The sequence below is a fragment of the Sarcophilus harrisii genome, chromosome 3 (assembly GCF_902635505.1).
Source record: "Sarcophilus harrisii chromosome 3, mSarHar1.11, whole genome shotgun sequence".
NCBI classification, from domain to species: Eukaryota; Metazoa; Chordata; class Mammalia; order Dasyuromorphia; family Dasyuridae; genus Sarcophilus; species Sarcophilus harrisii.
In genome coordinates, this window is record NC_045428.1 from 588,179,602 (window position 1) to 588,189,411 (window position 9,810).

General features: G+C 47.6%; 1 long non-coding RNA gene across 1 annotated transcript; it reads right to left on the reverse strand.

The window, feature by feature from the left end:
* Positions 1–1,152: 1,152 nt before the first annotated feature.
* Positions 1,153–2,824, reverse strand: LOC116422874. Its single transcript, XR_004233403.1, has 2 exons — positions 1,869–2,824; positions 1,153–1,693 (listed from the first exon to the last, which is right to left on the reverse strand). It is a non-coding gene; the product is annotated as an uncharacterized LOC116422874 (long non-coding RNA).
* Between the last annotated feature and the right edge of the window lie 6,986 nt (positions 2,825–9,810).

Genomic DNA, 9,810 nt, shown 5'->3' on the forward strand with positions numbered 1-9,810 from the left:
GTCGCCTCCTGGCAGTGGCAGTAGTGTTATTGTCCATCATTTTTAAAGAGGACTAATTATATCACAGATGATGTCCTGACTTGCTTGTGAATTGGATTTGAGATAGGCAGAGTTTCACAAGAGTCATTAACCTCAACTCTCCCTCAGTCATCAAAGGCCATGGAAAAACAGCAATCCAGATAGCTGACCGTGTCCCGGGATGTGTATCAGAGTGACCATGGCTGTCTGGCCAGGCTCTAAGCTCTTCATGGCGCTTGTTTCAGCGCTTTTATGGCCAAATCAGGCCTTGTCCTTTATGGATGAGAACTAGTTGTTCTTATCCTCCTATTCCATGGGGGAAAGTCTTCATGTGCTTGGAGTAGACATCCCCCTAGTTCACCAACAGTTCTGAGTCCTGTGGATTACTCTCACCTGGTTGAGTCCATTGGCTAAGTTTGTTTATCAGGGATTGGCTTCTGTGAGTGTGCTACAACTTTTTGGAGCCATAGGTGAGAGTTGAATGCCAGGTAGACCAAAGGAGGATGAGCAGCCCTAAAAAAGATCCAGCAAGCCCTCGCACCAGAGGTACTGGCCCTTCCAAACGCCTCAAATGCTCCAAAACCCCTGCACCACTCCTGGTGATGACCCTACGGTGAGTCCGGGCAGGGAATGCTGGTCTCTAAAATAGCAGTCACCCAAATGTTAACTTCCTTCTCTCCCCCTCCTCAACAGAAAAAAAGAAAGAAAAAAAGAAAGCTCTGTTGAAACAATTAAGTAACATCTGTGTTGGAAGTTAAAGCCATAGGTAATGAATCATTAATTTTCTACCCATCACTTGACTTTTCCTTTTCTACTTAACTTTTCTAATCCCTGACTCCCCAAAATGCCTTGATTTAAAAAGCATAGGAAACAAATGGAATCTAACAAAAGGCTGAAAACTTTATCTCCTTTCCAACTCCTCTGTACCGCCATCTTGGCACAGGGGACCACCCCCCAGTCCTCCTCTTATCTACACTTCTTTTATTCTACTTTCTTGATTCCTTCCTTTTTGCTCTTTTAAGTATTTTGGAATAAGTTTTAAGGGAAATGGGGGCTCTATGACTCTTTGATCCAACTTTGCTTAATTCTTTTATTTCTGGCTTATTTTCTTATATCTTTTTTTCTTTAAAAGAGGGCATATCTCCCATATTTGCAAAGAAGGGAAAGAGTAAATGAGACTGAGAGGGGAAAGTAACTTATTTGCTTTTGTTATTTCACATGTAATTCTGTAGACAGGCCATTACAGTATTTTGCAAGATTATGAGTAAGCCCACAGGGATGCACTCCATCATGAGGCTACCTGGACTCCCTGGGGCAGGGGGCTGGAACGCTAATGATGCCATTGGCATCTGAGAACGGCTTATTCTTTTTCCTTGCCCCCCTGTGCCCAGCCCCTGACCACACCTTACATCCCAAGCATTGCTTGGCTAGGATTCTGTCTCATCTCGACCTTGAGCTCTTCGTCTGAGTTTCTGGCAGCAGACATGGCGCTGGCTACCCCAGTTGGCCAAAGGAAACTAGAATCTCGGGTATGATTCATGCAGACTGGAGAGCTCAAGCGCAGGGACCCTTTCTCTCTGACTGAGGAACTTAAGGCTCCTATGCAAAATCTGGTGACGCTGGAGACAAGTGCATTTAAATGTGAGCCGCTGATAGTCCCGACTGCAGGCTGGACCTGAATGGAAATGGTGCCTTGGAATGTCTTGGCTACTTCAGTGCAGACCCGTGTCAATGTGGGTCCAGATAAGGCAGAGAGATGGGGTGCTGCTGGAGGAGGGTGGGAAGGAGAAGTGGCCACCTGCTCATGTCCCCGTGTCTACCAGGACCCCCCAAGTGCAAGGGGAGCTCACCTGGAAATGTGGCACAGGGAGGGGAGCCAGGGTTCAGATCTCCTGCTTCATATAGAGGGAAATTAGAAGGCAGAGGATGGGATCTCTTCAGGGCAGTAGCAAGTCGGCAGGGAGGAGCACAGCCTGCAAACAGACCCTGCTGGGATCAGCTCCCAGGATTCAAAGGGCTTCCAAAGCAAGACCAAAGCCAGCAGCCCCGGGCCAGGGCTCCCTCCTAATACTGACATCACAAAGCTTGCTTCTTTGTGGCCCAGATGGCAATTTGGCCACTTAATGAGAGGAAGGAAGGGTGATTAAAGTGTAAATCCCAGGTTAAGAGCTGGTCACTACCTCACAGCAGGCCTGGACTGATGGGGGTGAGAGAGGGGGAGGCAGGAGGAAGCTTAAGGGGGGGTGCCCTCGACAGTGATGATCCCCAACCCTCCACCCCTTCTCCGCCCTTCATCCCATCCCTCCCCTCCCCAGTGAATCATGGGATGGACTGTGACCCTTTGCTAGAGGAAGGGACTGGGCCCAAGCAGAGTCTGGTCCAGCACACAAGGCGGGGGGTGCTGGGCAAGGTTCTACCTTCACTCTGGTGCTCAGGACGTCCATCTGTGCAGCGGCTGAAGCCCACACCCTTCCTGGGTGTCCCCGCACCTGCAGGAGCCCTACCCGGGGGCTTCCTCCTCACTCCCTGGCTCACGTTGGGCCTTTTGTCTTTCAGGGTCTTTGGCCAGCTCTTCATGGCCCTGGATTGAGAGTGACCGACGCTGCTGGATTTCCTCCTGTGAAGCCCCTTTCTGAGACCTCCGAGAGCTGGGACCCTCCTGAGGAGACAGTGTCCCCCAGACAAACTCCCAGCTGGAAAAGCCCTGGCTGACAGCTGACCCCCAAAGACCTGGCCCTGGCTGCCTCCCCTCTCCCTCCCAAGCACCCCCATGCCCCAGCTCCTGAGAGTAAAATAAGGGGCTGGGGATCATCCTAGGAGGAGGCAAATGACTGAAGCCTCTTGCCGAAGCATCCCTGGAACTTTGGGCCAGCATTTCCTGGTTTTCCAGTCCAGGAAGGTAGAGACCTGGGTGAAGGCCCAGCACCCAGAGTCTGTTAACAAGGTGTTTTGACTCAAAAAGTTATTCAGAAAGGTGACCACCCCTAACTTAGGTGTGGGGAGGACATGTCCAGGGCGTCAAAGAGGTAAAGGCCTGAGGTTGGGAGGCGGGGAGACACCTGGAAGAGGGTCCCGGAAATGAGCATCCCCCTAACCTCAGGCTGTGGTGGGAGGGAGGAGCCGGGGGAGATGGAGAGGGGAAAAGAGGGAGGGGGAAAAGAGAAATGGGGAGGGGAAAGGGGGAGGAAGAGAAAAAGAGGGAGGGAGGAAGAAAGAAAGAAAGAGGGAGACAGAGGTAGGCAGAGAGGAAGAGGGAGAGAAGGAGAAAAATGGGGAGAAGGAGAGAAAGGAGGGAGAGGGGAGGAGAGAGATAGAGGCAGGTAGACAAGCAGAGAAAAGGGAGAGAGGAAAGAAAGGGAAAGAAGACAGAAAAGGAGGAGGAAAAGAAAGAAGGAAAGGAAGAGAGGGGAAGAGAAAGGTGGAGGAGGAGGGAGAGGAGGGGGAGAGAAAGAGAGAGGAAAGGAGAGAGGAAGGAAGAGAAAAGGGGAGAAGAGCAAGAGAAAGTTCGGATTCTCCTCTTGAACCCTCTGTGTCCCATCTTTTCCCCCTGTATGTCCACCATATTAGGAGCGCACACACTCTTCAGGGGGATCACTCCCCTGCTGCCAAGTTGTTCTGGCTTCTCACCCCCTTGGAAACTTCTCCGGACTTTAAGTCGATGGCCGTCTGCCCTCCTCTTGGGGTCTCATTTCTTTTTCCCAGAATCACAGAGGGGTGGGGTGGGCAGACAAAGCTGATGCTCTGAGCCCCTACAACAAAGACAAGTCCGCCTCCTCAGTTTCCTGAGCCCCCTAAGGCTCGTTAACGTTACCAGAGCCAGCAAACAGTTCCTCTGTGTAACAGCAGGGCCTTTGGTGACTCCTCACAGAGCTGATGGCTCCGGAGAGCCCAGAAACTGGGTCTTTGCTACATCCTGGGCGTGGGAGCAGGGGGAGAGATGGGAAAAGGAATGTTCTCCTTCCCAGGTCAGGAGCTTCACTCTGGGGCCCCTGGCAGGGATCCCCCACATCCCCGAAGGGCACTTGGCCATGTTTCTGCTTGAATCTTTTCTGGAGAAAGGGGGGCCAGAACTTCCTAAGAGCTCATTCCATCCTTGGGGTGACTCTGCTTGTTAAGCTCCTCCTTCTTACTGAGCCCAAAGTTGTCCCTGTCGCCCCTTCCCCAGAGAGAGCCCGAGTTGGGACGTTGCCCAGAAGCGGGATTCCGCAGACGAGCTTGTCCCCTCCGTGGGCGGTGTCTGGGCTCCCGATGAGTTCCGACCCTGGGGGACAGGCTACCCAGGGAGGGAATTTCGTCCCCGTCCCATCCTCCCCCAGAAGGCCGGGGGCATTAGTGGGAGTGTGACCCTTGCCAGTGCATTAAGCGGTGCCGTTTCCCTTACCGTTAACTATCATTTGGCATTAGGACCTGGGACTTGGAGTTGGGAAGACCCAAGTCTGAGCCTGAGCTTGTCCCCTCTTAGCCTCAGTTTCCCCATCTGTAAAATGGGGATTATAATATTACAGCACCTACTTCACAGGGTGTCATGAGTATCAGACGAGGATGCTTCAAGCGCTGTATAAACGTTAGCTGCTATCATCGGCACCCAGGGGCTTCCCCTAGCTGGGCTTTGCTCATTGGGGAAAATGTTTTTGGTCTGGTCCCATGAGTTCATCAGAACAGATATTCCTGATGCTGAGAGCAAGTTCCAAGGCACCTAGAGGGTCGCCCAGGGCACGGATTGATTGTCCCGCCCGGAGCCAGGCAAATAAAATTTCCATGTTTCCCTTTTGTCTTTTCTGTCTCTATCTCTGTGTCCCTGCCTTTGTCTTCATGTGGCTTTTCTCCCCTTTCTCTCCCCCCCCTTCCCTTCTTCCCCTCCCTTTTCTGTCTTCTTCTTTTTCTTCTCTTCTTCCTGTTCCCCCCTCTCCCTCTTTCTCTGCTCCTCCTCCTTCTTCCCTCCTCCTCCTCCTCTTCTCCCTCTCTCCTTCTCCGCCGCCCTGACTGCCTGGGCATTCTCTCTCCATCACCACGGAGGCCGCCCCTGGGAGCGGGAGGCACCCGATCAAGGGGGGCGCGGGGCTGCCGTGGCCCCTTCCCTGAGGAGGAGGAGGGTTGGGAGGACCCCCCCCCCCTCCCCCCTCCCCCCCGGGCTCTGCCCTGGCTGTGGGGGCCCGACCAGCTGCCTCCCCCCAGGCCCTCCCTCCTTCCCCACAGCCAGCCCCGCCCGCCCTGCGGGGATGAACGGACCCAGCCTTGCCCCGTCTGGGGGGAGGGGGCCAAAGCGGCCCCGACCCCGCGGACCGGCCCGTCCGGCCCCTGCGTCCCGTCCCGTCCCGTCCCATCCCTCCATCATCAGGCATTGCTAGCTAATCAAACAGCGCCCCCTGCTGGCCACGGGCCAAAGTCCAACCCACCGCTAGACAAGAATTATTTAACGGGCGTCAAGCGAATGGGTTTGGGGGGGTGAAGGGGAGCCCCCTCCCCCTGCCCCGGCGTCCGGCGCCTCTGGGCATCCCGGGAGTCCGGCCCCGACTCCTCTGGCGCCACCCCCAGGGGTCGCTGGGCCGCGGTGTGATTTCCCAACCAAAAACGGCCGGCGCGCGGGGAACGCGCCTCTCCCAGGCTGGGTCAGTGTGCGGCCCCCGATGCCCGATGCCGCCCTGCGTGTGTCACGCGGCTGCCCGTGTCCCCTCCCGTCCCGCGCTGGACCCGTCCGGGAGGGTCCGCCCATCCAGGGCGCCCCTGCCAGCACGCTCTCGGCGCACCGACGGTATTTAATAATCGCTTCCTGTATGACTGTGTTCCTGGTCTTCCCCGGTGGGTGGGGGCGGGCCCGGCGCCCAGAAATGCTTTGGCTTGGTCTTGGCCCCCCTCCTTTTCCCTTCCGGGTTCCGGGCCACCGCTCTAATAAAACAATTGGGTTAAGAAAACAGATTTCCGTCAAGAACCGGTTAGGTCCATTCCCAAAAGATGGGGTTTTAGGGGCCAAAAGGGGGGGAAAAGAAAAGGAACAGGGCGGGGGCAAAAGGACGGCAGAGGGGAGAAGAAAAGAAACAAGAAACCAGAAAAACAGAACAGGAAAAGGAAAGAAAAAGGGGGCCCCAAAAAAAAAAAAAAAAAGAAAAAAAGGGGGAAAAAAAAGGGAAAAAAAGGGAAAGCAAACCAAAAAAACCAAAAAAGGAAACCCCCCCAGCAAAAAGCAAACCAAAAGGAGAAAAACAAAGCAAACCCAAAGAAAAGAAACAGGAGGGTTTGGAAACCAAAAAAAAAAAAAAAATTTAACTATTCCAAACCCTATTAAAATTAAAAATTTAGAAATGGGGCCCCCAAAAAAGCTTTTTGATATATGGAGGTAATGGAATATTATTCTATTAAAAATAATGAACAAGCTGATTTAAGAAAGGCCTGGAAAGATTTACATGAACTGGTGCTGAGCGAAACAAGCAGAAGTAGGAATACATTGAACACAAAAACAGCAAGAATGGGCGATGATCAACTATGAAAGACTTGCTTCTTCTCAGTGTTTCAGTGATTCGAAGTAATCCCAATTGATTTAGGACAGAAAATGCCTCTGCATCCAGAAGAAGAACTAAGACTGAATGCAAATCAACACCTACTTTGTTCACTTCTTTTTTCTGATTTTTTTTTCTCTCTCCCAGGGTTTTTCTCTTTTGCTGATTTTTCTCTTCCAACATGATTCATAAAACAATGTGTTTAAAAAAACAAATTTAGTTTTAAAAAATGTTAGTTTTAGCAATAAGAAAAGAGGAAGAAAATCTAGAGAGAAGTGAGTCTAAAGGAGGAATGAATAACATAGTGACAAAGGCTGCAGAGTTTTGGAGAAGGAAGCCTGAGAAAAGCCCATTGGATTTGGCAACTCAAAGATGGCTGGTCCCTGGAGAGAGCAGTTCCAATAAAATGGTACAGTCAGAAGCTGGATTGTAAAGGATTAAGAAGAGGGTGAGAGGAGAGGAAGTGGAGGTGCCCCCACCTTGGGGGATGTAGCCACTAAGGGCAGCAGAGATAGGAGGTGATAGCCAGCTGGGATGAAAGGGCATCTAATTGGTTGTTGCTTTTCAGAGAGATTGTTTTGGAAGGTTTCTGTTTCCCAGAAATCACCTGATCAAATCAAACAAGTTTAAAAAAAGCAAGAAAGAAAAGAGAAACAAAATAAAATGCAAGCAAACAGCAAAAAGATTAAGAATGCTATGTTGTGATCCACACTCAGCTCCCACAATCCTCTCCCTGAGTGTAGATGGCTCTTTTCATCACTGAACAATTAGAACTGGTTTGAATCATCTCATTGTTGAAGAGAGCCACGTCCATCAGAATTGATCATCATATAGTCTTGTAAAACACTGATTTCACGGGAAGCTTGGGCTCAGGCAAAGAATTTTGCATTTTTTTTTTAAAGCAATCCAAACCATCCTTCTCAACTCAACCCAGTTCATTGTCCAGCTTTGCTCTGTAGCAAATACACATGCCATTGGACAATGGGGGTGTCCATTGAAATGCTTGTTGAAATCTAAGCAATAAGTTTTCTTCATCCACTTGGTTTTCTCTGCATGGATGGATAGGTCAAACTCCTTTAAGTGATGGTAGTCTGTTGGAGTCCAGCTCCTGTGAATTAAAGATGTGAATTTACCGGGGCCAGGCCAGGCCAGTTCGAATTATGAACTCTTTGAAGTTTATTGATCAGAGAGACAAATATAGATATATATAGATAGATAGATAGATAGAGATATAGATAGATAGATAGTTATACATATACCTCCAATGTTTATGGACTGGAAACAAAATCTAACAAGCACAATCTACGGAGATGTAAATGATTAAGCCCTAACCTTGGTTACTCAGACAGAGATGTAAATAGTTGAGATACACATCAGAGTAAACTTATCAATGTCCTCAAGTACCTTTCTCCCAAATGCTTTTACTCTCCATTGTGGGCTGTTTTTCCTGTCCTAAGATCAAAGGTAAGCCTTTTTTTATAGTAGTTTTACTTTTTGCTTCAGTTGCTGGATTTCTAATCATTATTATTAACAAGTATGTCTCTGCTATTTCATAAGAAGAGGGAGATTGGTGAGCCAAATTATTGTAAGATTCAAGACCTGGAATAGATTCTTACCTCCTGGCCCTCTACAGAAGTCTCTTCCAGGAAACTGCAATGTCAGGGGGCTCTCTCATGGAAGTCTCAAAGACCTCATCATCCATAAGAAATCCCTCCTTAATCTAAACTCTGGACTGGTTCTCCTTCATTACGGTGATAAATACTTTGGGCGAGCTTAAATCTCCTAACATATGTTTTGTATGATATTTATTATCACATGGTCATTTAATAGGGTTATTTCTCTTGCCAGATCTTCCAAGAAATCTTAAATGGATGGGAAGGCTGTAAGATAGTTCTACTGAAAGTGCTTTTCTGTATCAATGAACAAGCATAATGGGATCTATATTCGCTAGATTTTTTTAATTAATTGAAAAATGGCAAACATGTGGCCTATTGTTGAATAGTGCTTGCTCCCTACTAATACCCTTATTAAGTATGCCCTCCATTTATAGATGGCTTTCATCAAGATTTTGTATTGATGAGAAAGTAAGCATATGAATCAATGGTAACTTGATATTCTTTTGGTCACCTTTTTGAGGGGAGTATTTAGAAAGTTCAGGACTTTCCCATGACTTTAGGATCTTTCTTTCCTTTAGATACTATATATAACAGTCCCTTGACACTCACAATTGAAACACTAATGACCGGGATCTTCTTTGTAAATATTTGGTCCAGTTCAATGGCTTTTCCTGTTTTTTCTTCTCTCCAGTTCTATTTCTATCTCCTCTGTAAGCATCTCAAAGACTGTGATGTTAGAATGTAGGTATGGTGGTTCTACTGCCCTTGATAAGAGAAAATAGTTTGTTGAAATGGTTTTTGCAAATCTTAACTAATTTTTTCTGCTCATAATTCTCTTTCCATCTTCATTTTTGAACACCATCGGGTTGACTGCTTAATTGGAAATCTTGCCAAGCTTTTATTAAATTGGCTTTACTCTCCATTGTTTCTCTCTGTCTTAATTAAGAGACAATATTACTTATAATCACTCATCATTATTCTTAGAGGATTATACAGGCAAGATTATATTCTAACTTATTATTACCTTTAACAAGTGTGTAAAATGTTTGCGGACTAAGATGTTTTCTAGACTTTTTTGATCTCCTTGTTGTGGCATTTAATTTATGTTGCTTTGACTTCTGGATGAAATTATAGTCAGAGTTGATGTCATCTCTGTTGTCCATTTCCATTTTGAAAAATTTTCAATACCATATTTAAATAAATCAGGGTTAAATTTTTTTAATTGTACATAACATATCTTTCTCATTATTACTTTTCTTCTGAACCTACCTTCAGAATGGATGAACTCTGAAGAGCCCATTAATTGTGAAAAAAAAAAAAAGAACTCTTTTTTATTGATGTCGAGTCGTACCTGACTTTTCATGATCTCATTTTGGGATTTTCTTGGCAAAGATAACTGGAGTGGCCATTTCCTTCTTTAGTTCATTTTACAGATGAAGAAACTGAGGCAAACAGAGTTAGGTGACTTGCTCAGAGTTAGTGACAGCTAGCCTGTGTGTTTGAGGTCAAATTTGAACTCAGATCTTCTTGACTCCAGACTTGGCACTCTATCCACTGCATTACTTAGCTGCCCCAAGAGGATTCTAGCATAACTCTCCTATAAATGATAAGTCCTTTTCTGCCTTTTAGGGTATAGTCATTTTAATTCTTTATAATATTATTTGGTGATTGCCATGTCTAGC